The sequence below is a fragment of the Passer domesticus genome, chromosome 8 (assembly GCF_036417665.1).
Source record: "Passer domesticus isolate bPasDom1 chromosome 8, bPasDom1.hap1, whole genome shotgun sequence".
Lineage (NCBI taxonomy): Eukaryota > Metazoa > Chordata > Aves > Passeriformes > Passeridae > Passer > Passer domesticus.
This window is the reverse complement of record NC_087481.1, coordinates 10630851-10657586: the sequence shown is the minus strand read 5'-3', so window position 1 is coordinate 10657586 and position 26736 is coordinate 10630851. Positions and strand designations below refer to the sequence as shown.

Here is a 26736-nt window from a genome sequence, read left to right as displayed (position 1 = left end):
ACGGCGCAGGAACCCAACGGGGAGGAAAAGCCCCGGAGAACCACACGAGGAGGGGCTGCAAATGCAGATCACGGGGATCTGAGGGGGAAAGACCCACCCTGGGCCGGGAAGGCGGCCAGAGATGGAGCCAGAGCTCGGAGCTGGTGGTCCATGAGCAGCTCCATGATGGGGAGAAGCCCCACAAGTGCTTGGAGTGTGGGAAGAGCTTCAGGTGCAGCTCCAGCCTGATCAGGCACCAGGTGATCCACAGTGGGGAACAGCCCTACGAGTGTGGGGAATGCAGGAAGAGCTTCAGACTTCGCACCAACCTGGTCTACCACCAAAATATCCCCTCTGGGGATAGGCCCTACGAGTGTTCCGAGTGTGGGAAGGGGTTTTGGATCCGCTCCCATCTTTTCTGGCACTATCAGATTCACACAGAGGAGAGGCCCTTCTGCTGCCCCGACAGCGGGAAGGGATTCAGGCACAACTCCACCCTCGTCACCCACCGGCGCATCCACACTGGGGAGAGGCCCTACGAGTGTCCCCAGTGTGGGAAGAGCTTCTCCAGCAGCTCAACTTGACCAGACACCAACGGAGGCACCGGTGAGGGAAGCCCTGTGAGTGCCCCGAGTGCGGGAAGAGCTTTGTGTGCTGCTCCAGCTCCATCCCCCACTGCAGGACCCACGCTGGGCACAGCCCTGGTGGCCCACACTCCCTGTGATCCATGGTGTGAAATTGTAGCCATATTTTAGGGAAAAAGCCTCTGCTGGGATTTTTCCTGTCCTGAGGAGCTGAGAGCCTCAGGAAAGAAATGTAAACAATAACTATCTGCTGCTGTGGAAGGCCACAGGTGCATCTTCCGTTGGTCCACGTGGATTGTTTTCAATCAGTGACCAATCACAGCCACCTGTGCCAAGGCTGTGAGCAGTCACAGGATTTTTGTTATTCATTCCTATTCTGTTCTTGTCTTGGTAGCCTTGTGATCTTCTTCTCTCTGTTCTTTTAGTGTAGTTGTAATGTAGTATTTTAGTATAATATATAACATAATAAATCAGCCTTCTGATGAAAATAGAGTCAAGCCTCGTGTCCTCACACAAGGGGTTCTTGCCGAAGCAAGAGTGCAGGCCCTGGAGTTCTGCTCTTGGCTTGGTGCTGTCAAAGGGGCTGCTTTTGATGGTTTTAGAGGCACTAACCTGGGCAGTGAAATGCACCTCAGGCACCAACTGCATCTCTGGTGTCTGCATGTGCCTTTATCTCCCTTCATGCTCCTCAGAACCAAAATCCTGCAAGGACCAAGTGAATCTGAGACTTTGGAAAGGCCCAATAGTGACAGATTTTGGGGAGATTTGAGTCAGGAGATGGAAGCAGCAGCAGCAGGTGCTGTAATCTTTATCCATGCGCTCTCCTGCATGCTGATGCAGTGTGAAGGAGGCAGGGATTCCATAAAGCACCTTCTGTAGCTCCTGAGGGAAAACCAGTGGCAAGTTCTTTAATTTCTTAGAGTTTCAGGCATGTGTTGTGTGGCTGTGCTGCCCCCCAGGGCTAGGCTCTGCCACTCTCTGCTCCAGCTGGTGCTTCCAAACTGCCCTCTGTGATTTTTATTTGCAAACCACCTCTCTGACCAGCTTCCACTTTGCTTTAAAAATTCAGCACCACATTTGTGGCTGAACAGGTCCCAGAGCTGGGGAGGAGGATTTGAGATGCAATTTGCATCACAGAGTTGTTACAGCGGGGAAAATGTCACATCCCTCCTGTGCCTGGAGCTGCTAATCTTGTTCTGAACACTGAAAACCTCTTCAGCTGCTCTCATTATACCTCAATTTGATTACTGCTTTGATTTCACACCTCTTTCATGCAGGCTTTTCCTCTCTCCTTAGCTGGAATTGTCAGGCCTGAGGAGAGAAATTTTGTTGAGCCTTGGGACAGTTCCCATCTATCCCTGCTCCTAAAGCTGCTTTGAATTATCTTGGGAACCTGAGCATGAGATAAACTGTCAGGACTTTAGTGAGAGGAAAAGTAAGGCACAGAAGCCAAAGTGTAAATGCAGAGTCTGGGGACTCTGTTGTGGGGATCTGGGCCCTGCAAACTCATGTTGTTCTCTATGAATGGCTGATTCCTTCTGTATCTCCTCCTGAAATTCTGAGCACCAGGGCTGGTGCTGGAACTGCAGCCACACAAACTCCCCACGGAGCTTTGTGGGACCCAGTGGGAATCATTGATTTGCTGCTTTTGATGAAAAGTTGTGACATGAACCTCAGTGTCAGGGAGGTGACAGGTTAATGCTGCTGCTGCCAGACAGTGCCCACACACCGTGTCTGGAGACAGCTCTGGAGAAGATGAAGAAAAACCAGGATTAAATCCCATGTGCTACTGAGCTCTATCAGAAACGGCTTAGTGTGAAGTATGTGAAGTGACTGGGGAGAGCTGGATGAAAGGGACAGCTCTGAGAAATGTGTGGTACATCAGGGACGTCCTAATACTGATCTTTGCACGGAGATGAAAAAGTATCAGTTTCAATGGCCTGAATGTCTGGTTCTGGAAATTCTGCATTGCACAAGATGTGCTGAGCTCATCTGGCTCTGAAATATCATCTCTGCACCTTAGCTAGGAACGACATCAGAGTTCTGAACAGATTCATCAAAATCAGTCATAACCCAGAGGCAAACCTTGGCAATACACATCGGTGGCAGGTGAGGAGACCAAAAGCTTCCATTCTTGTTCTTGCAGAATGAATTCAGCAATAAAAATCCTCTCTCTTGGCATTAAAATACTTTTGTTTCAGCTCTGCCCCAGACTGTCAGTGTCAAGTATTTCACTGGGTGCTTGTGGGTAGGTTCTCCCCCTGGAGCTCTCTGCAGGTTGGTGCTAATTCCAGATGTTCCCTCAGGTTCAGATGTTTTGCTGCCTGAGCAGAGTGTGCAGAACAGGGATTACAAGCACTGACATTTGCTGTGCTAGAAAGTGCAAGGGACACATTTGTGCCAATGAAGGTCACACCTTGAACTAGGAGGATCAATTCTTCTTGTGCTCAGCAGAGTCTGGGGAGAGAGGGGGTTTCCAAAGGAAATGTTGGTCCATGTAGGGCTGAGGCTCCCTCCAGGCTGGCTCCAGCCCCTCAGGGTGCCCAGGAGCAGGGCTTGCCCACAGCCCAGTGCTCCCTCCTTAGCCCTGGGGCTGCCCAGGGAAGAGCCATGGCTGAGGCTCTGCAGGAACACACAGGCTCAGCCCTGCTCCAGCATGGGATCCATGAGCCAGGGCACGCTGGGCTTTGCCCCTACAGCTCCCAAGTGTGTCCAGAGAAACTGCAAAGAGAGGCTCACCTCTGTCAGGGGAACCCCTCTGTGCACAGGGACCCCCACTCCTGGCGTGGCTGTGCCAGGGACCCCCAGTCCTGGTGACCTGGAGCAAGTGGAAACAACCACTTTGCAAAATGCTGCCTGTGCCTGAAGCAAATGCAAGGAGAACTGGGGTGTGAAAAGTAAAATTTGTTTATTACAGAAAAACAGCAGCAAAAATGCTGAATACATTTACATTGTAAGAATATTTGTAACAACAAAAATCGATAGAACATATATACATAAAAACCTACCTAGCAAAACCATGGGAAATGTATTTACAGATGTCAAAAATAGCCCTACAATCTACATTCTAAAGAACAACAACAAACTGTAGAACATATATACAAACGGGTGATGTCTCTGTGATGTCCATCGCACCTGGAAGAAAAGCAAATGCCACGGTCAGTCCAGTCAGGCACAGAGGGCTCTTGCATGTGCCCCCAGGCTGGCACATGGTGGCCCAGCAGCAGGACTCTGCTAGCAGAACTGAGCCTGGCTGGCTCTGGCATGGAGCTTGTGTGGAGCAAAGCAGGCACAGGTCAGGCTGTGGATGGCCACCAGAATCCAGTGCCCTGGGTACAATGTCCCTGAGCAGGGAGCACCCAGCCCAGCCCCAGCCTGGCAGCAGGAGACCCACTCAGCCTGTCCTGCTGCTGGCATTGCTCTTCATGCCAAGATCATGGCCTCTTCCTCACCTTCTTAATCAATATCCATGTCCACAATGGACTCTTCCATATCCACATCCATCTCCTCTTCCACCTTCACCTCCACCTCCATCTCCTCCTCTCCAGGGTCTTCTCCCTCCGTCTCCATGTCCTCCTCTCTATCAATCTCTGTATCCACCTCCATCTCCTCCTCTCTGTCTGGGACAGCCTGCAGAGGTAGCAGAACCTCAGAGTGGGGTCCGTGTCCCATTCCATCCCCACAAAGCTCCAGCCCACCCGGGCAGGTGTGGGGTGTCCACCTCCATGGAATGGCACCATACCTTCCCCAGAACAAAGAGGAGCATCCTGCAGGGCTGGATGTTGAAATCCAGGCACTCAGGAGCTGTCAAGAATGATCAGGGTATCGGGGGGATAAGAAGAGTGAAAGGCGAGGGCAGGAGCAAGGTGCAGAGCGTGTCAACACAGCGGCCAAGGTTTGTGTTGTGCCCTTTGCTGGGCGCTGGACGTTCCAGCTGGAGCATGGGCTGTGACATCACAGTTCCCAGGCTCCATCTGAAGTGGACAGTGGAGACCATGGAATGATGGAGTCCCTGAACGGTTGGGCTTGCAAGGGAGCCTGAAGAACAACATCTTGTTCCCAGCTGAGCAGTCTTCCCCCAGAGCATGCTGCTCAGAGCCCTGTTGCCAAGGATGGGGCATGCACAGCCTCTGTGCACAGCCTGGGCCAGTGCCCCACCACCCCCAGTGGAAAAGAGCAGCTTCCTTAGATGCAGCTTCAATCAACCTGCTGCAGTTGAAAGCCATCCCCCCTTGTCCTGTCAGCACAGGCCCTGCTGAACACTCTGTCCCCTTCTTTCCTGCGGGACCCTTCCAGTCCTGCACAGCCACAGGGAGGCCTCCCAGTGTCTCCTCTCTCCAGGCTGAGCATCCCCAGCCCCACTTGCCCAGCAGTCAGTCACATCAGGGCCAGTCAAGGCTTCAGGGTAGCAAATAGCATCAGGAACTGAGAGATGCAAACTTTAGACACTGGTTTGCCTCTAAATGTACAAAATTAATAACAGTGGAGGGGAAGATGGTGGGACACTAGTTCTGTTTTAACTGGTGATTTTTTTTTTTCACCTTTTCTGTCATGCTGCCCTAGGTTTTTCTGTTTGAAAGGAAGCTTGGCACAATGTCCATTGTCTTCTCCATTTGTGAAACACCAAGCAGAGTCTGGGCAGGCTGATGATGCAGAGCACAACCTGAAAATATACTAGTGATCCTGAGCCTGGGGCATGCAGCTATACCCAGCCAAAGGAATTTCTGGAAAGCTGATCCTGGTTTACATTATCTTGAGTTTAACTTTACCAACTTCATCAGTCATTTCTAAAAAAGCAAACAAAATCCTCAAACCAAATCAGACAAAAACCCAAACAAACAAACAAACAAACCCATGCAGCAAACCAATCAAACAAATAGATAAAAAACGCCAAATAAAACTAAAGGAAATGAGGAGTTAGTATTAGTTGTGAGGATAGCACAGCAGGCAAATGGCTGCTTCCCACAGGATCACCATCAAAAGCCACATAGAACAGCTGCTCCAAAATATACCCAACAGGAGAAAAAGTGATGCATGGCAACTTTGGGGGCAGCTCCACATTCAGGTGAAAGATGAGCACGCAGTGGTACAGATCCAGCATTGCCCACCCTCCAGGCTGCTGTTTGCTCCTGATGAAAGCCCCTTGCAGGACTATGGCCCCTCTCAGTGCAGTGTCAGTCACTGCCAGAGCTCTCAGCTGAGCCACTGGCATTTGCTGAGTGACATCCAGCCGCAATCCTACTGCCTGCTGAGCACTTGTGGAAGATCCTGAGAATCTTCATGCCTAGCAGCATAAAACAGCTCAGGATTTCTCTGAACTGCTTTTCAGAGGAGGTTTCCATATCCCCGTGAGATCTGTTCATCCCTCAACATGTATGACTTGATGTACAATGATGCATTTGTGTTCCTTCCTTCCTCCTGTGTGCCAGTGAGAAACCATCCATGTGACTGGAGGACATTGTGTGCAGGGAAATTGATTCCTGGCTTGCCATTTTGCTTCACTGTCACTCAGCTGAACATGGTCCTTATCTAAGAAGGACTTAGAACTTGCAACAAGTGATAAATTAACCTGCTCCACTCTCCTTAGCATGGGTGTGATGAGTGTTAAGGAAAGCAGCAAGCGCTTGCCAGGATGGGAGCTTGTTCTTTGCCAGGGAGGAGGGAGAAAATCTTGCTTGGAGTAAATAAAGCAACTCTGCTTCCCCAGGAAGAGAAGCAATTAAACATGTGAGTGCTGCATGGAATGATTTGCACAAGGATTGTCTGCTATGCAGGAATGTTCCCAATAAACCATACTTCTCGTGACCTTCATTTTTCTGGGTTTCCACCTCATGATACAAGAGACTCTCAATGGAAAAAAGCAAAACAACTTGTGGGGAGACGTATTTTCCTTTCTTCAGGCTTCCTCTTTCTTTTGTTCCCTCCAGAGCTCTCACTACATTTCTGTTGTTGTTTGGAGCATGTGCTTCCCTCTTTCCTGATGCCCTGGGCTTCTTTTGGCTCTGGGTGTCCTGGACACTCTTAATTGTGGATTTTTATGCCTTCATCTACCTCTGACCTCCAGCCCTGGGAACCTGGAGCAAGTGGAAACTTCAACTTTGCAAAATGCTGCCTGTGCCTGAAGCAAATGCAAGGAGAACTGGGGTGTGAAAAATAAAATTTGTTTATTACAGAAGAATAGCAGCAAAAATACAGAACATATTTACATTGCAAGAATATTTGTAACAACAACAATCGATAGAACATATATACCGAAAAACCTATCTAACAAAAAATATATGAAACGTATTTACAGAAGACAAAAAGGCATAAAACCTCTATCCTAAAGACAACATCAAAGTGTAAAACGTATGTACAAAAAGGTGGCATCTCTCTCCATGATGTCCATCGCACCTGGAAGAAAAGCAAATGCCACGGTCACTCCAGTCAGGCACAGAGGGCTCTTGCATGTGCCCCCAGGCTGGCACATGCTGGCCCAGCAGCAGGACTCTGCTACCAGAACTGAGCCTGGCTGGCTCTGGCATGGAGCTTGTGTGGAGCAAAGCAGGCACGGGACAGGCTGTGGATGGCCACCAGAATCCAGTGCCCTGGGTACAATGTCCCTGAGCAGGGAGCACCCAGCCCAGCCCCAGCCTGGCAGCAGGAGACCCACTCTGCCTGTCCTGCTGCTGGCATTGCTCTTCATGCCAAGATCATGGCCTCTTCCTCACCTTTTTAATCAATATCCATGTCCTCAATGGACTCTTCCATATCCACATGCATCTCTTCTTCCTCATCCACATCCACGTCCATCTCTTCCTCTCCAGGGTCTTCTCTGTCTATTTCCATCTCCTCCTCCATATAAATCTTTGTATCCACCTCCATCTCCTCCTCTCTGTCTGGGACAGCCTGCAGAGGCAGCAAAACCTCAGAGTGAGGTCCCTGTCCCACTCCATCTCCACAGAGCTCCAGCCCACCCGGGCAGGTGGGGGTTGTCCACCTCCATGGAATGGCACCATACCTTCCTCAGAACAAAGGGGAGCATCCTGCAGGGCTGGATGATGAAATCCAGGCACTCAGGAGCTCTCAGGAATGATCGGGGTATCGGGGGGATAAGAAGAGTGAAAGGCGAGGGCAGGAGCAAGGTGCAGAGCGTGTCAACACAGCAGCCAAGGTTTGTGTTGTGCCCTTTGCTGGGCGCTGGACGTTCCAGCTGGAGCGTGGGCTGTGACATCACAGTTCCCAGGCTCCATCTGAAGTGGACAGTGGAGACCATGGAATGATGGAGTCTCTGAACAGTTGGGCTTGCAAGGGAGCCTGAAGAACAACATCTTGTTCCCAGCTGAGCAGTCTTCCCCCAGAGCATGCTGCTCAGAGCCCTGTTGCCAAGGATGGGGCATGCACAGCCTCTGTGCACAGCCTGGGCCAGTGCCCCACCACCCCCAGTGGAAAAGAGCAGCTTCCTTAGATGCAGCTTCAATCAACCTGCTGCAGTTGAAAGCCATCCCCCCTTGTCCTGTCAGCACAGGCCCTGCTGAACACTCTGTCCCCTTCTTTCCTGTGGGACCCTTCCAGTCCTGCACAGCCACAGTGAGGCCTCCCAGTGTCTCCTCTGTCCAGGCTGAGCATCCCCAGCCCCACTTGCCCAGCAGTCAGTCACATCAGGGCGAGTCAAGGCTGAAGGGTAGCAAATAACATCAGGAACTGAGAGATGCAAGCTTTAGACTCAGGTTTGCCTCTAAATGTACAAAACTAATAACAGTGGAGGGGAAGATGGTGGGACACTGGTTCTGTTCTAACTGGTGATTTATTTGCTTTTTCTTCTTTTCTGTCATGCTGACCCTGGATTCTCTGTTTGAAAGGAAGCCTGGCACAATGTCCATTTTCTTCTCCATTTGTGAAACAACAAGCAGAGTCTGGGCAGGCTGATGATGCAGAGCACAACCTGAAAATATACTAGTGATCCTGAGCCTGGGGGATGCAGCTAAACCCAGCCAAAAGGAATTTCTGGAAAGCTGATCCTGGTTTACATTTTCTTCAGTGTGGCTATGCCAACTTCCCCAGTCATTTCTAAAAAAGCAAACAAAAAACTCAAACCAAAACAGACAAAAATCCAAACAAAGAAACCAACAACCAAGCCCACAAAAAGCAATCCAACAACTAGATTAAAAAAACCCAAATAAAACCAAAGGGAATGAGGAGTTAGGATTAGTTGTGAGGATAGCACAGCAGGCAAATGGCTGCTTGCCACAGGATCACCATCAAAAGCCACATAGAACAGCTGCTCCAAAATATACCCAACAGGAGAAAAAGAAAAAGTGATGCATGGCAACTTTGGGGGCAGCTCCACATTCAGGTGAAGGATGAGCACGCAGTGGTACAGATCCAGCATTGCCCACCCTCCAGGCTGCTGTTTGCTCCTGGTGAAAGCCCCTTGCAGGACTGTGGCCCCTCTCAGTGCAGTGTCAGTCATTCCCAGAGCTCTCAACTGAGCCACTGGCATTTCCAGAGTGACATCCAGTGGGATACCATTTTCGATTTGTCTCCTAATGCCACAGGGGTCCTAAACAGTATATGCCATCCCATTTTTGTTCTGTTGATATTGACTGCTTGGTTTTATTTTGTCAGAAGTTCTATTCATTATGAATTGGAATATGATGAAGATACTAAGGAAGTTAGCACCTATAATTAGTGCACATAGCTTAACTGATGCGGCAGCTCATTTAATGCTTGCTAGGAAAGACCTAGAAAGATGTAATGAACAAAACTGGTAAAAAAAGAAATGGGGGATTTGTAATAAGTAGTAATACATTTATTCATTAATTAAATCAATAGCTAAATAACTATACAATATAAAAGAATTGTTAAATAGCCAAAAAAACTTCTTGTGCAGATACATATGGTTGCTGGTTTACTATAGTGCTTTGGGAATTCCATTGTAAAGTTATGCCTTGTGAAAGGAAAGTAATGAGAAGCAGCTGTAATAACAATCCTTAAACTCGCTAGAATTGCTTAGCTTGCAGAAAGTGTATAGTACTAGTAAGAATTGCTTAGCTTGCAGAAAAGTGTATAGTGTTCTGTATAGATATGCCTTATAAGGCATAAGTTCACTCAGCGTTCACAAAGAGGAAGACTAAGGGGGACTAAGCCTTCATCCCACGACCACCAGAAGGCAGAAAAAGACCCCATAGCAACTGAATGAGCAAGCGCAGAAGACAGATCACGTCATCCCTAAACCCGGAGAAGACGGCAATAAAAGGTGGACTCAGGGGATAGGAATTTTGTGAGCCAAAGTGGAGCAGAGACTCCGGGCCGCCCAGCGCTGTCCTTGCTTATTCTTGCTTGCAAAAATAATAAAGATAATTATTTGATCCTTAAATTCAGTGGACTTGTTTATCACACTGCCCAGACCCTAAACTGCCCCAAATGTGCCCCAGAAATGTCTCCAGGGACCCCAGAGTGGCCCCTTTTACCCTGTGCGTGAAAATAATAAAAAAATATGTCAAAAGATGTAAAAATAGCACTAATTAGCATTAAGAAGGAGAAATAAATGGCCAGTAGTGGTCAATGATTTAATGAAAGGAATTGTTTTATTTAAAACCAATGACAAATAATTTTTTGATTGCTAAAAATGTATTCAATTTTTCACATAAATATCAAAGGTAATAGAAATATACAGTAATACTAATATAAATTTAAAAACTATAATTATAATTTTATAAATTAATCAATCTTATTTATTTTAAAAATGCATACTTTTTTATGTTTTGGGATGTCAGTCCCAGGTGGGCCATGTCAGACATGGTGAGGCTGGGGTGAGGAGCAGGTTGTCCAAAATGGGTCAGCCTGCAAGGGGCTTGTTCCTCTCCATGCCCAGATCTTCTAGGGAGACATTCAGCATCAAGATCACCTGGGGAATCGTTCTTTCACCTCTTTTCTGAACTGAAAAATAAAAACCCACACATGTGATTAAAACCAAACATCATGCCATCGGTGCACTTTGAAATCTCCCTCCTTAACAGAACTCCAGACTGACTCCAAGCAGCTTCACAAGCCCTGGAGACTTGAAGACAATTGAAGGAAGAGAAAGAGCTCCCCAGGGCTTTCTGTATTTTAATCAGCCCCACGGTTGATTTGGGGCTGGGTCCAGGAGCCTCAGGCACTGAGAGAAGGATGAAGAAGCTGCTCAAGGAGTCTGCAGCAAAACTCCAAGTGCCTTGGAGCATGGCTGGGCCCCAGTGAGGGCAGGGAGTGCCAAAGGCTCCCCAGGGACTGGTGAGAGCAGATCCTTGAGGCCAGGAGTGCAGGGAGCCCAAGGCTCTAGGCAGGGAACTGCAATGCTGAGCAAGGCCTGGGCTGGCTGGGGGAAGCAGAAAGGCCAAGCCCTGAGCCCAGCCTGGGCCAGCAGGGCCTGTCCCTCACGGGTGGCTCAGGGCTCTCTGTGGGGCAGGGGGATGTGAGGGGCAGCAAGGACAAATGCCATCAACCTGCAGCCCCTGCCAGCCTGGCCAGGGAGGCCGAGGGAGAGCCAAAGTGCAGCCCCTGCCAGGAAAGTTCCTGCTGTGGGGCCTCCAGAGACGCTGCCCGAGCCCAGGGCACAAAGGCCTGGGTGCCTGTGGCCCTGCCAGCCCTGCCCAGCCCTTGGCCATCTGTCCTGCAGGCTGTGCCCCCTGTGCGTGCTGCTCCTGTGCCCTGGCCGGCTGCACTCGCCCTTCTCGCTGTGCCCCAGCATTTCTCAGCCAGCGTTTCTGTGCCCTCCCTGGGCTCCCTGCACCCAGCGCTGCCGGCTCCTGGCACACAGAGCCGGCCATGGCCCAGCCTCACGCTGCCACACCTCGAGCACCACAATTCCACCCTGGCAGGGACTTTGCTTTCTCCTCAGCTCCAGCCTGAACCTTCCAAGCTGCACTTTGGGGAGGTTTCCTGCAATTCCCACTCCCAAGGAAAGCTCTGTCTCCTGCTGGTCACAAACAGAGAAGGGCTGGTGTGAGAAGTGCTGGTCAGAGGCTCTTTAGGGCACAGTCACAATGAAATTATTGACTTTTTAAATATTCTGTAAAAGAAGGAGGGGCATCAATAAATCTTCTACACTGGACTTTTGAGGGCAGACTTGGGCCTGTTGAGGATGCAGATTTGGGGAGTACCAAATCAGGTATTGATTTTTTTAAAAAAACAGCCCTTAAAAACAACTAGTTCCAGGAAGGATGGAAACACTTCAAAAAAGAAATCTTGAAGGGGCAAGAGTAGGCTGCCCCCTTTGTGCAGAAAGATGACCCAGAGGTGGAAATGACTGGCCTGGCTGGGCATGGAGCTTTTCAAGGAAAAGGGGGATTAAAAAGGGATTAAAAAGGATATTTCTAGGGATTATAAGAGGGTGCAGCACCTTTGGACATAGAGGCAGGTAAATCAAGAAATGCTTAAGGATGTTGTTAGGTCATGCAGAAAGAAAATTAGAGGGGTAAAAGCTCAGTTAGGACTTAACTTGGATAATTGTGTGAAGGTTAATTATTATGTTTTTATAGGTACATTAATGTCAAAAGGAGGGGTAAGGACAACCTGCATTTCTTACTGTGAGGGATATGATTACCAAAGATGAAGAATGGGCTGAGGTACTTCACCCCTTCTTTGCCTCAGTTTTCAACAATAAGACAGGCCATCCTCAGGACAAGTGTTCTCCTGAGCTGGTAGATGGGCACAGGGAGCAGAACAGCCCCCTGGAATCCAGGAGGAAGCAGCGGGAGACCTGCTGAGCCACTCAGGTGCTCACAGGTGTCTCTGGGATCAGATGGGATCCATCCTAGAGGGCTGATGGAGCTGGTGGATGATCTCCCCAAGCTGCTCTCCATCATTTACCATCAGTCCTGGATCAGCAGGGAGGTCCCAGAGGAGTGGAGGTGCCAATGTGAGCCCATCCCCAAGAAGGGCTGGAAGGAGGATCTGGGGAACTCCAGGCCTGTCAGCCTGACCTGGGTGCCTGGCAAGGTTATGGAACAGATCACCTTGAGTGCCATCACAGGGCACCCACAGGATGGCCGAGGGATCAGAGCCAGCCAGTGTGGATTTCAGTATCTGCACTGATGATCTGCGTGAGGGGATTGAGTCCAGCATCAGCAAATTTGCAGATGACACCAAGCTGGGTGTGAGTGTGGATCTGCTGGAGGGCAGGAGGGCTCTGCAGAGGGCCCTGGACAGGCTGGATCCAGGGCCCAAATCCAGCAAGGTGAGGTTGAACAAGTCCCAGTGCCGGGTCCTGCACTTTGGCCACAACAACCCCTGCAGTGCTACAGGCTGGGGACAGAGTGCCTGGAGAGCAGCCAGACAGAAAGGGACCTGCAGGGACTGATGGACAGCAGGCTGGACATGAGGCAGCAGTGTGCCCAGGTGGCCAAGAAGGCCAATGGCTCCTAGCCAGGATCAGGAATGGTGTGGCCAGCGGGAGCAGGGCAGTGATTCTTCTCCAGTGCTCAGCACTGGTGAGGCCACACCTTGAGTGCTGTGTCCAGTTCTGGGTCCCCAGTTTAGGAAGGACATGGAGGGGCTGGAGTGTGTCCAGAGAAGGCCAAAAAGGCTGATGAGGGGTCTGGAGGAGAAGTTTGGTTGAAAGCACATGAGGGAGCGGTGGTTAACTGGACGATGTTCTGGGTAGACAAGGAAGTGTTAGGGTGCAGGTTGGACTTAGTGATCTCAAATGTTTGTCACAATAAAGCGGAGTGGTTTCCCTGGTGTCTCCCAGCCCTTGCTGGCCCCAGGGGCTGATGGCATTTGTGCTCCCTCAGGTTCATGTCCCCACAGCAACAGCATGGGGGTGCTCCTGCCTGCTCTGTGCAATGCAAACAGGGGCTCCTGAGCCAGTGCTGCCGTGGCTGTGCCTGCAAGGATGCGGCACCTGTGTGAGCTGGGGGAGAGGCCAGGGCTGCAGAGGGGGGATGTTGTTGGCAGCTCCATGAGGATGCTCTGGGACGCTGCCCTGGGCTGTGCAGCGCACTGGGGATGGATCAGCCCCTGCTCTGCTGCTCCTTCCCATCTCCCCCAGGGCCCTTGCAGAGCCCCAGCCATGCTGTTTGCCCCCAGCCTGCCCACGGCCAGCCTGGGGCTGCTCAGCCTGCGGCTTTTCTGTGCTGAGCATTGGCCTGGCCGTGTTCTTGAGAGAGCCTGGGCAAGGAGCCTGGAGCGGCCAGGGCCTGGCCTGAGGCGTCAGCGCTGCCCCAGCAGTGCCCATGGCCTGTCCCTGCTGCAGCCCCGGCACTGCCACCCCCAGGACTGTGCCCGGCCCCGAGAGCACTCAGGCCCTGCAGCAACACCAGGGCCACCAGGGCAGCGGGGCAGGGCCACGGCAGCAGCACTGCCAACACCAAGTGCTGCTGCTGCTGCTGCTGGGCACAGCTGCTGGGCCAGCACTGATCTGCCCCCAGCTCTGCACACAGACATTGCTGCTGCAGCTCCAGAGAAGGCAACAAAAGGGCATCTGTGCAGAAAACTCTGCTGGGAGATTCTTAATTCGTCTAAAGCCACTGAGTACACAGCTCCTCATTGTCACAGTCTGCGGCCATGGTGATTGTGGAGAGAAACAAAGTCAGAAATAGCAGAAACAATGATCTAGCTTCAGGGAGAATATTAAAAAAAAAAAAAAAAAAGACAGGGAAATCAAAGAACCAAACCAACAGAACTGTCAAAAATTAATTTTATTACAAGTGATTTGCAGAAATTGGCAATCAGTTTAATGCTTCCTAAGATGTCCAGTCATCAGTCTCCACACTGCAGCCTTGAGCTCCTGGTTCCTCAGGCTGTAGATGAGGGGATTCAGGGCTGGAGGCACCACCGAATGCAGAACTGACACCAACAGATCCAGGGATGGGGCGGAAATGGAGGAGGGTTTCAGGCAGGCAAATACCGCAGTGCTGAGAAATGAATTTCTCCTGCATTTTTCCTTTACAGATTCTTTCAGTCATCTCCTCAGAGGTGCAGATGGTTCTGGGGCTTTTAATGAACTGACTGTACTCTTGATTTAGATGGAGACTGTAGAATTGATTTCAGATGTAGCAGAATCTGAAGTGAGCACAGAAACAAACTCCCTCTGTCAGCCCATTTTCATCTTCTAGATCACTTTCAAGATGTCCTTGGGGGTGTTGGAATGATTATCACACAGCTCTCCACTTCTGGCTGCAGGCTCTGGAGATTCTTTGCATTCAGTCAGGCTTGCATTCCCCAGGAGTTCTTGGTAGCCTGTCATGTTTTCTTAGGGTAGAACAGTAACAATGAAAACCTTACCAATGGCACAACTGCCCAGCCCACAAGGAAAAGAAAAGAACAAGCTGCAAAATTCTTCAAATATTTGTCCTGCTTTGCTGCAAGAGTTGTGCTGCACACACAGTGTGGAAAGCTGCAGTTGGTGGCAACCTTGTGACAGAAGCTGCACCTCGTTCACCAGGAAAGGTTCTTGGAAAAAGCAAACAGGACTGAGGAGAAGATTCTGGAAAAACTGAAAGAGCTTTTAAGAAATTAAATGAAAATTGAAACAATTCAAGACGTTTTTCTCAATTTATTTTTATGCTCCCCTTTTCCATCTTGCACTAGTTGTCCATCCCATTAATTCCAAACAGATCTCACCTCTAAGATCCATGAATTGGCAAGTTTTAGACATTTTAAGATACCATGACCTACACAGTTTGGTGTCCCCTGTTTTTCTTGGAAAGCAATGTTGGAGAGGTAAGTGCAGTGCTTGGGTCAGGTACAAATTCTGCATTCAGGGAACACGCTCTGAGAGTGTTTGACCCTCAGCAGGGACAACGCACAGCAGCGACCAAGGGGATTCCTGAGCCACTGTGCAGGAGTCCAGACTCTGGCTCTTGGCTGAACTCGGCAAAGTTCCCGTGTTTGCAGAGGCTCAGGGGCTGCCCTCGGGGAACGTGGGGCTCGAGGCGGGGGCAGTGGGCAACGGACAAACGGACACGGGGACAAACGGCCCCGGAGCTTCAGTTGCAGCAGCAGCAGCAGCAGCGGCAGCAGCAGCAGCGACAGCGAGAGAAGAAACTTTAGATTCTCTTCTCCTCTCCCTCTCCCGCGGCCCCGTACCTCTCCCGCTCTCCCTTTCCCGGTCTCCCCTCCTCTCCCCGCCTCCCTCTCCCCGTGCCGGGCCGGGCCATGCCCCCGGCCCGCCCCCGGCCCCGGGCGGGGCTGCCCCGTGCCCGCCCCCGGCCGTCCCACCGAGGTCTGGTCCCAGCCCGGCTCTGGCCGTGCTGGCGCTGGCGCTGCTGGGCGGGGATCAGTGCTTGGGGCTGGGCCGGCATTGCCGGCTTTTGGCTCCGCCTGGCCCGACCCCGGCCCCGGCCCCGGCCCCGACGCAGGGTCCAGTCTCGACCCCGACCCCGAGCCCGACCCCGGCCCCGGCCCCGGCTCCTCCCGGGGCCCGCGGAGGACACACGCGGCCCCGCCGCTCCCGCCGCCTCCTCTGCGGCTTGCCCGGCCCGAGCTCCGCCGCTCGGCAGCGCGGCCCCCGGCCCCGCGGCTCCCGGGTCGCGTTGCAAAGAGCGAACGCCGGGGGATGGCCGGGCCGGGGCGGGTGAGGGGCGCTCGGGGGCCGTTGCTGGCCCCGGGCCGAGCGCTGACAGCCGCGTCCCGCCCGCAGGGAAGGCGCAGGAGGCCCTGCAGGAGCGGTACCGGCTGGGCTCGCTGCTGGGGCGTGGAGGATTCGGCAGCGTCTTCGCAGCAACGCGGCTCTCGGACGGCGCCCCGGTGAGCGGCGGGGCCGGCGGCGGGCGGAGGAGGAGGGGGCGCAGGAGGAGGAGGAGGAGGATGGTGCTGGGCAGGGCGGGCGTTGAGCTGAGCCCGCTGCTCCCCTTGGCTTGCAGGTGGCCATCAAAAAGGTGCCACGGAACCACATCTGGCACTGGAGCGAGCTGGTGAGTGAGCCGGGACAGTGGGAGAAGACGGGCCGTGCCGGGCGGGGATGAGCCGAGCCCCGGCAGGGTGGGAGCCGCCAGGACGTCTCCAGGGGGAGCGGGCGTGGGGCCAGCGCAGGGCGCAGAGCATCCCGGGCTGGCTGAGGGGTTGCCCAGCCCCGGCACGGCATCAGCCCCACTGACGGCATCGTGCTCCTCCCGCAGCCCGACGGCACCAGCGCTCCCCTGGAGGTTGTGCTGCTGGACAAGGTGTCCAGTGGCTTCTCCGGTGTGGTCCAACTGCTGGAGTGGGTTGAGCTCCCCAACGACATCTTGATGGTGCTGGAGCGGCCAGAGCACTCTCAGGACCTCCTGCATTTCATTCAAGCACGGGGGTTCCTGCGTGAGGAGGTGGCGCGGCAGCTGTTCCGGCAGGTGCTGGAGGCCGTGCGGCACTGCACCAGCTGCGGGGTCCTGCACCGCGATATAAAACCAGAGAACATCCTGGTTGACCTGGCCACCGGGCAGGCCAAATTGATTGACTTTGGCTGTGGCACCTACCTGCAAGAGACAGCCTACACTCACTTTGCAGGTGAGCCTACACAGGGCTGTGCTCCTGCTCCTGGCATCTCACGGCCCAAGATCTCACAGCCCAAGCTGGGTGTGGCAGCGGGGATTCTCCCTTTTGCTGCCACTCAGGGGACTGAATCTGCAGCTGAGTTGCTTTAGAGCAGGGCTGGGTGGGGAGCCATCTTCCAGCCCTGCTGGCAGCCTTTGCCCACCACTGTGATCAGGACTGGGGCTGGGCTGGGGCAGCCAGCCTGACAAAAACAGCCGTGGGTGGGGGTAGCAGAGATGGAGGTCAGAACCTGTGCCCCAGCCGGTTTGTGTGCAGGCAAGAGGAAGAAGGGCTTGGACTGCTCCACTTGCCCTGTTTGTCTTGCCTTTATAATATGTTTGGGGCAGTGCAGGCAGGGAGAATGAGGGCATGGTTTTTCCCCAGCACGCAGTGGGTATTTCCTTTGCATGTCATGGTCAGGCCTAGCCAGGGCTTCCACTGTCCCCTTCCCACACCAGTGGCTTCTTTTGCAATCCCAAGTTTGTACACCAGTCCCAGATGCTGGTGAGAGGGCAGTGGTCACCCTGTGTACCACTGATGCAGCCCCCGCTCGCCCAGGGATGCTGGGGCCAGGCTCTGGAGCAGCAGCATCCCCCTGATGAACTCCATCTGTATTCCACAGGAACACCATCATACAGCCCCCCGGAATGGACCCGCTTTGGCTGGTACCATGGCGAGCCAGCTACCATCTGGTCCCTTGGCATCCTGCTGCACGAGATGGTCTGTGGGAAGATGCCTTTCAGGAGGGGCTGGAACTTCAGCTGGGGCCAGCTCTCGCTGCCACAACGGCTCTCTCCAGGTGAATCCTCTTCTCTGGGCATGGGTGCAATACCAGTGCTGGGAGACAGCAGCGGGCTCGGGAGCATCCCATTCTGGCAGCTGCTGAGGAGGTGGCACATGTCCTGCTCTCCCCCAAAACCAAGAATTGATGGGAAAGTTCAGGCCCAGCTCTGAGCGCATCCAGCATGGCCTGGGCATGGGAATAGTGGGGCAAAGCAGACAGGAGCCTTCTCCAGCTGACGGGCAGTTTCTGGTTTCTCTCCCCAGAGTGCCAAAATCTGATTGGGTGGTGTTTATCCATGCACCCCTTGGCCAGACCCTCATTAGAAGAGGTGTTCTGTCATCCTTGGATGCAGGATATTCATCTGCCCTAGAAGAAGGGAGTGAGCCACAGGCACACTGTGCTGCAGGGCCCTGGTAAGTTACAGCTGCACACATGCCTTGGCAATGAGAAGCAAAGAAAGCCAGCCCGTGTCACTGCACCAGGGTCATGGGATGGGAACACGCAGCCCTTGTGCTGGAGCTGAGCTGCTCTGCCCAGCCCTGGGGGCCACCATTCAAGCTGGTTTTGCTTGTCCTGGTTCCCTGACAGCTGGGGCCCTGGACAGAACCCTGACAGCCTGGTCTGAGCCCAGGGAAGGAGAAGGAGCCCCCAGAGAAGCTGTACCAGGTGGGGCTGCTGCTGCTGGGGACAGCAAGGATCACATCAAGGATGACAGCCTCTTCCTGGACCGGGCCACTGGTAAGCTTAAGATGATGGACTTCAATTCTGGCACCTTCTTCAAAGCCTGGCTGCACAGCAAATTTACAGATGAGTCCACATGCAGGGGGATGCTCCCAGATTTGGGCATTGCACAGCCTGGCCTCAAAATAAAAGTTCCCACCCCACTCATTGCTGGGATGGATGCAACTGATCCTTCAGTCGGCTGCCCAGCTGCTTTTGGCAGGGCTGGGGGCATGGGCTGGGGTGGGTATGAAATGGGAGTGAGCTCCTGGCACTGCCAACAGCCCCCAGCACCCACCGTGCCCCAGGCTGGGGCTGGGGCTGGGGCAGCCAGCCCGACACAAACAAACCCCCATGGTGGGAGCAGAGGTGGGCTCCCAAATCTGTGCAGGGGCTGCTTTGCTGTGCAGGCAAGGAAGGGCTTGGGCTGCTCCACTGCCCTTGTTTGCTTTGGGATCACGGTTATTGTGGGGGGCAGTGCAGGGGGAAGGGAGAAAACCTGGGCGTTGCGCACACATGGCTGGGTTTTTCCCTGGCATGCAGGGCTTGGGCCTTCCTCAATCCCCTCACAGAGATATGATTTTTACCTTTGTTCTTTTTTTCCCTTTTTGTCTGTAATCTATTTTCAACAATTTGTTGTTTGTTTTTCTAGAGGAAGCATTCTGGTTGGTCCAGTCTGGATCAGGAAGTTCTTGGGAGCAGTTGTGGCGTGGATGGGCCATGCCCTTGGAGCAGGCTGAGGACATCGTTTGGGACCAGCTTTTTTTCCAGCCATGGATGGCATGAGGTGGGTCCCCGTGTGCTTGGCAGGGTGGGCTCAGAGCTTTTGGGAGATGGCAGCGAGCACAGGAGCATCCTGCTCTGGGCAGCTGCTGAGCAGGTGGATGTGCCATGGCTGGCTGCAGGCTGGGCACATGTCCTGCCCTCCTGCCCTGCTCCCAAAGGCAGCACTGATGGGCAGCTCTGGGCACAGCTCTGGGCATGGCCAGCATGGCCTGGGCACCACGGGCAGCTGGGACAAGGGGACAGGAGCCCTCAGCTGACGGGCAGTTTCTGCTTTCTCTCCTTGCAGCCGGGCTCTGCGGATGCTGAGGCTGCTCTGGGCTCTGGCAGGGCTCTGCTGGAGCTCAGCACCGGGCCGGAATCAGCCAAAGAAGAAATGGTGTCACCTGCAGCACAGACTTGCGTGAGCATTTTGGCAACGCAGCTCAAGTTTGCAGCGTGGACACCTCCAAAGGAAAACATGACACCTCCCAAAAATTAAACTTGTTCAATACCTTCCGAAATCAAATCAATCTGGGATGACTCCAAATGACATTTTTCAGCTTGCTCAAGCTGTAGCTCAGCCCTTCTCTGAACAGTTCTCTCCCCCACCTGCCTTTTACTTCTCAAATGCTCCCTTTTTTTCCCCCCAGTGAATTCCCAGCCCAATGCTATCTCCATCACTCTGTTGCCTATCTTGATGCCCCTGACCACAAGGAAGGCCGAGCCCCAGGTTTAGGGACTCATGCTGTCACTGGCTGAGGAGCAGCAATGTTTCAGAGGTCCAGTGGCATTTTAGTGTCATTCAGAGCCACTCTCCAGCCCTCAGCTCTCCTCACTGCTGAGTTCCCACTCCCTTCATCCTTGCAGCAGGATGAGCTCTGTGAATCCCCTTGAGCCTCCCCACTCTTCCCAGCCGATGCACCCACCTCAGTGAGGCTGAAGCTGAAGCTTCTCTGTCTCCTCTGGCACTCCAGTCCCCTGTGTGGGGAGCCCCAGCCTCAGAGCACAGCACACAGCAGTGCAGTCCAGGCTGGAGCTGCTGCCCTGCAGCCCTGGCTTGGCTGTTTGTGGCAGCTGAATGCTCCCTGTTTCCAGCTGTCCCTGCAGGATGGCCCCAGGGCAGAGCCCAGCCGGGCTCCCACTGCAGCCCCTGGAGCTTGGGGCAGACAGTGCTCCCAGAGCTGAGGTTCATGGGGAGCACCCGGAGCTGTGCCTCGCACTCAGTGCTGGCAAGTGTTGTGTTCTCATCTCCTGCAGCCTGAGGGGAAAACAACCTGTTCTGCCAGGCCAGCACTGCCCCTCTGGGCAGGGAGAAGGCTGAAGAGCTTTCCCATTCCAGAGGATCCTGCACTGAGCCTTGGCAGGGCCTGGCAGGGCTGGAGCCGGGTCTGGCCTGCTGTCCAGGACTCGCTGCTCACCAACCACCCCCACCCACCACGCTCCATCCTCTAGAGACAGAAGGGTCTGTGTGTGCCAGGGGCTCTTGGATGTCTCTGTATCCATGGACAGAAGGGTCTGTGTGTGCCAAGGCTCTTGGATGTCTCTGTATCCAGGGACAGAAGGGTCTGTGTGTGCCAGGGGCTCTTGGATGTCTCTGTATCCATGGACAGAAGGGTCTGTGTGTGCCAGGGGCTCTTGGATGTCTCTGTATCCATGGACAGAAGGGTCTGTGTGTGCCAAGGCTCTTGGATGTCTCTGTATCCAGGGACAGAAGGGTCTGTGTGTGCCAGGGGCTCTTGGATGTCTCTGTATCCATGGACAGAAGGGTCTGTGTGTGCCAGGGGCTCTTGGGTGTCTCTGTATCCATGGAGAGAAGGGTCTGTGTGTGCCAGGGGCTCTTGGATGTCTCTGTATCCAGGGACAGAAGGGTCTGTGTGTGCCAGGGGCTCTTGGATGTCTCTGCATCCATGGACAGAAGGGTCTGTGTGTGCCAGGGGCTCTTGGATGTCTCTGTATCCAGGGACAGAAGGCTCTGTCTGTGCCCGAGTTTCCATAATGTCTCTGTATCCATGGGTATGGGATGAACATGGACAGTGAAAGTGTCAGTACCGTTGCTTGCACACTCCTTCCTTTGTGTACAAGACACATCCATGCACACCCCCACATATTGGTATATTAATAGGATAGGAATGGATAGAGACTTCGCACAGAGCTCTAACTTTGGCATAACTCACCCTTTAGCCAGAGACCAGATTTTTTTCCCAGCTCTGTGTGAGAAGGTGTCCAAGACCTGAAGGAGCAGCATTCAGAAGCAGTTTCAGGATTTCTACGCCGGAAGTAGAGCTCACAACCCTCCATATAACTTGCCATATTCATCGGGATGGGCTGCTGCTTCTTTAGGAATATGGCCCAATGCAGACATGAGACTTGGAAAAATCCCAGCTCTCTGTGGGCTTGTGCAAAAGGGGCAGCAGCACAAACACTTTGTGCCTGCCTGGGGGACACAAGGTCCAAGGAGCTTTGCTGGCAGAGGGTGACCTGGGCTGGTGGCAGGTGAAGTTCCATTCCATGACATCTCAGAGTGGCACAGGACAAAGGTCCAAGTACCCCCAACCCCACTGATTAAGTCCTTGGAGTGCTGTACATCCTCTAGGAAAAGCTGCTGTCAGACAATCTATTGGGATTTATAACTTTCATTTGCAACACTTTAAATCCAAATTTCCAACTGCAATATTTTTACACTCAAGACAGTCATGCACAATCCATCTTTCAATTTCCTATTGATTCAATCACAATTTAAAATAACTTAATATTGCAAACAAAACCCAGAATCTTTTAAAAAAGTGATGCTGAGGTCAGTAATATGGATCCATGCCATCAAAACCATTACAAAGTAACTGAGTTCTCTTTTTAAAAAGATCAGTTACCTCTTAATCCAAAGTTAGAGAAGATTTTCACTACATATTTGTTTTTTGTTTTTATCTTTCATATTTTTCTTTTTTCCTTTTTTTTTTTTTAACAGAGAACTCGTAATAAAAAAGGATTGTACAGCAAAAAGAGAAACATTTCTGACAAACAATGAAAATGTCGGCTCCTCCTCTGTTTACTTTTCTCTGGATACCCTGAAGAAAAAAAGCTAGCAGATATGAGCAGAGGTCTGAAGTGTTTCATTTGGACTGTGCTGGAGTTCAGCACTGCTGACATGCTGATCCAGTCAAGAGCTGCAGAATTCTTTTGCAGATCTCGAACTCTGTGTTTGCAGGCACAGCACCTGCAGTGCTGATGCACCAATGCACATGAATAACTCTGTTATTCCCTCTCAGAATTTGGGCTCTGCCCCAGCACGAGGTGCTGCAGCCCTTTGCTCCTGGTTCCCATGTGGAGCAGCTCCCTTCCTGCTGGCTGAGCTGCTCAGGCAGAGCCCGGCAGCTCCTGGCCCTGCAGGGCTGAGGCTTTTCCCCGTTGCTGGGCACAGACTGATGGAGCAGCACTGCTGAACACAGGGGCACACAGAGGGACCAGGAGCAGCTGCCTTTGGCCACCTGAGGCTCCAAGGCCCAAACTCTGAGCAGCCAGGGCTGGAAGAGACTCGCAGGCTCCCTGGTGGCTGTGCTGCCCCACTTGTGCCCGGCCCAGCTTTGCTTGGGGCAGAGGGAGAACAAGGGGCAGCTCGCTCCCAGCCCCAGCCCAGGGACCCCTCCAGCCATGGGGCTTGGGGCACTGTCAGCACCTGCTGCTCCAGCCACCGCTCCTGCTGGCCCTGACAGCAACACCCAAACTGGGGCTGATCCCGAGGGAGCAGCAGCAGGGCCTGGATCTGATCCCTGACTCTGGGGCAAGGCTGGACAAATGACCCCACAGCAGCAGCAGCAGCAGCAGCACATGGAGCTGACTTTCAGCACAGCCCCTGCCACTCTTCCCTCCTGTGTGCAGCAGTGTCACAGCAGCCTGAGGCACCTGGGAGCCCCCAGTGCCAGCAGGGACTTGAGATGGCAGCCCTGGGCTCCTGGAGGTTGTGCAAGGAACAGAGCTGGGGACTCCCTGTCCATGGGGAGCTTCCAGATGGAAAAGGCTGCTGTGCCCAGGCAGCTCCAAGGCCACAGCAAGGAGGGTCTCGACCACTGGATCTGTGCCAGTCCCACAGTCCTGGGCAGCAGCCACTGAGCCCTGGGGGAACAGAGGGCACAGCAAGAGGGACAAAACCAGGCAAGGTCAAAGACTGGAGAGAGCCAGAGCCGGGAGCAGGAGCAGCTGCTCCATTGCACTCTTGGAACAAGCTCCTGGCTGGTTCAAAGTGCTGAAAGGCTTGAAGGGCAGAGAGGAGGCCACAGCAAACAATGCTCCTGTTTCCACACCCTCTCCTCTCTGTGTCCCAGAAGGAATTGCATGGACTGTATTCATCTCTCCAAGTCGTCTCGTTCAGCATGAGCAGCTTAGCACCAGGAGCTGAAGGAGATGAAGCCTCAGGCCACAGGAGCTGAGCAAGAGGGAGCTTTTGGAGCGAAGTAATGCTGCTCAAATAGACCTAGCTGAATGCAGTGGATATAATAATGGAATCACAGCATCCTTTCTGTTGGAAAAGACCTCTGAGCTCATCCAGTCCAGCCGATCACGCAGCAGTGCCAAGCCCAGCACTAAACCACGTCCCTGAAGTGCCAAGGCCTGGACAACAGCCCTGAGTGAGGCCTGAACAGCAGGCCCTGAGGCAAATGTGACTTCTGGATGAACCTTCCAACCAAAGGTTATCTTTGTATCTGCTCACTGATGAAATATGCATGGTCTTTAGCACTGTGATAGATGTAGCGACCCCTTAGTGACACATGTATTGATCTTTTTGTATTTGCAAGGCAGACAAGGCCATGAAATCTGACATCTGGCCTTGTTTGGGGCTGAAGGATCAAAGTCATTTCCCTTGGTTCCTCCTTGGGCCCTGGCCAGGCTTTAGGAGGGACCCAAGAGGAGGATGAAACCAGATGTTCCCACACTAGAAGTGCTGTCAGTTTGTTCATTCAGCACTGTCAGAGCTGAGCCCTCTCACAGCGAGGTTGGAGCCTCACCTGCGGCTGGAGGCACCTGCAGGAATTCCCAGTGTCCAGGAGTGGCTCTGCAGCCCTTGGCTGTGACAGCTTCCCCCAGCTGCTGTGTGGATCTGGGGGATGGTGAAGTCTGAGGGTAACTGGTGCTGGATCTTTCTGCAAGCAGTCTTTGGTTCTGATGGTTGGGTGCATTGCTGAGCTGCTCCTTTTGTGATTCTTTGCTGCTTTGAGCTGCAGTAAACGACACTGATTCCTTCAGTTGCAGTCTGTGTCTTGGTGCTGACCCTGCCCGCTGGTTAAACAAAACTGGCACAGTCGGGCCAGATCACAGCAAAATGTCACTTGTTAAATGTAAATGTGAGGAATCAGTGCCATCAGAAATTCCCAGATGGGAAGCCCTTCCCTGGAGTTCCCTGGCTCTGGAGTGGGCTGAGGTCGCAGCACCGTGTGAGCAGTGGGGCAGTTGGTTAAAAGAAGCTGAACCCCTGGATGTCTTAAAAGGCATCCAAAAATTGCATACAGAAAAGGAAAAGAACTTGTGGGTTTGGGCAGACAAAGATGAATTTGTTAACAGTACATTGGAAACAGCACCTTCAGGAGGGACAGTTCTTGTTGGAATGCTCCCACATGGAGCAACAGAAGAAGGTTTTAATCTTGAGCTCCGATGCATTTGTGCAAGTGAAATATTAATATAATAAATAACTATGTACATATTTATAGTGTAATAAGACCTTAATATATATATTGATATATATATATATATTATATGTATGTCTATACCTATCTAGCTATATCTATATTTCTATATCAATATCTATATCTACGTATAAAATAGTAATAATGTGAAATAGTGCTGACAATACTAATTTGGTAGCTTTGGCTGCCCAGGGATGTAACATTAAACACTCTACAGAAAAGGATTGGCCAGGACCCTAATGTTAGAGGTCAACTTTGTGAGATTGTATACAATGAAAAAAGGAGGAGGGGATAGAATTGTCTATTTTTACAGGGTTTGCTGATACTGTGATGCAGAGTGCTTTGTCTGTTACTGTGAAAAACACTGTGAGTAAGACTGCAGGGTTTTTCATGTTCCAGACTATCCTCAAGCTGCAGGATTTGTTGAATGGGTGAAGGGGTTGTTAAAAGAGCAGTTGAACAAATGAGGAGATGGGAACCTGTCCCCATGGAGAACCCATCTCCCAGATGTGCTCCATACCCTTAACAATGGCCCACTGGGGAAATGGAAACCCCTGGCTGTGCACAGCTGCACCCAATTTGCAACTAAACCATGGGCAGTGAGACTTGGACTGCCTGGGAAATTGTTGTGGGTGTGATGGCCCCTGGCAGGGCCAGCCCAGAGGCTGCAGGGCTGGACCTTCATGCATTGGAATTAATTAGGATAAATCCAAAGCAAATGAGAGCTGTCAATACTGAGACAGGAATTCAGATTCCTCCAGGACACTTTGGTTTGGTAACTGCTTGCTTGGAGCTTGGTCTTGCAAAATGTTCATGTCATGGGAGGAGGAAAGGAGGAATTGATGTAGAATATAAAGGAGAAATTACAGTAATTCTGTTAAACAATTGTCAATAAGATTGTGTTATTCAACCCCATGACAGGGTAGCACAATTATTGATATTGCAATTTTAAGCACAATTGTGAAAAATGGAGATCCATCTCCAGTCATTACCATTTGTGGAAATAAAGGGATTGGATCCAGCAGTCCTAATAATGGAGCCAGAGTGTGGGCCTGGAGGCCAAAAGGCCCTCCTGAGGCAGCTGAAGGAGCAGCTTCTAGGAAAGACAACATTGAATCCTGAAACCTGGATAAGAACAATGGGAATATGTCCCTGCAACCAAGTATTCTGTGTGAGAACAAGTAGATATTACAGGATACTGTTTTACACATCCTGCCAGACCAAATCTCCCTGTTTGCCCCAATGGCCCCTTTGGAAAATGCTCTAATCCACGGAGTTCCCTGTGAAGGCTGCTGTGACACTGAGGGACTTGCACAGAAATTCCATCCAGGATTCTGGGTGCCCTCAGGGACTGGGACCCGGCCCCCTTCCAGCCAAAGGGGAAAGGGCCCCACCAAGCCTTGTTAGCCACAGACAACATGGTAAAGCTGAACAGCAAAGGACACCTTGGAGGCATTCTTCTGGAATTAAAAAGGCACCACCTCCATGGACAACACAATTTTTATTCCTAACTTGAATGAGATTGAGCAAAAAGAACGAAGAACAGTGTCACTAAAGTACTGTTGATGTCTGTAAGTTGTACCTTGATAGTCAGCCAGAATCTTTGTTTGCCACAAACACCTCTAGTGTTTCACCAAGGGATTAGTCATCAAAATTTAATGATTAGTTCTTGCAATTTCAAGATCAGGGTAGCTAAAGTACTCCATGTCAGTAATTGCTGGGTTTGTTCTCAGCTGAAGTTGGGAGGAATGGGGTT

General features: G+C 52.2%; 3 long non-coding RNA genes and 1 pseudogene across 3 annotated transcripts; 1 reads left to right on the top strand and 3 right to left on the bottom strand.

Moving 5' to 3' along the window:
* Positions 1-26736, bottom strand: part of LOC135305589 (zinc finger protein 850-like) — a 652086-nt pseudogene that overhangs the window by 228544 nt on the left and 396806 nt on the right.
* LOC135306106 (uncharacterized) lies at positions 3566-4493 on the bottom strand. Its single transcript, XR_010366958.1, has 3 exons — positions 4306-4493; positions 4016-4193; positions 3566-3698 (listed from the first exon to the last, which is right to left on the bottom strand). It is a non-coding gene; the product is annotated as an uncharacterized LOC135306106 (long non-coding RNA).
* Positions 6176-7710, bottom strand: LOC135306109 (uncharacterized). Its single transcript, XR_010366962.1, has 3 exons — positions 7564-7710; positions 7274-7451; positions 6176-6956 (listed from the first exon to the last, which is right to left on the bottom strand). It is a non-coding gene; the product is annotated as an uncharacterized LOC135306109 (long non-coding RNA).
* Positions 7837-9127, top strand: LOC135306108 (uncharacterized). Its single transcript, XR_010366961.1, has 2 exons — positions 7837-8272; positions 8405-9127. It is a non-coding gene; the product is annotated as an uncharacterized LOC135306108 (long non-coding RNA).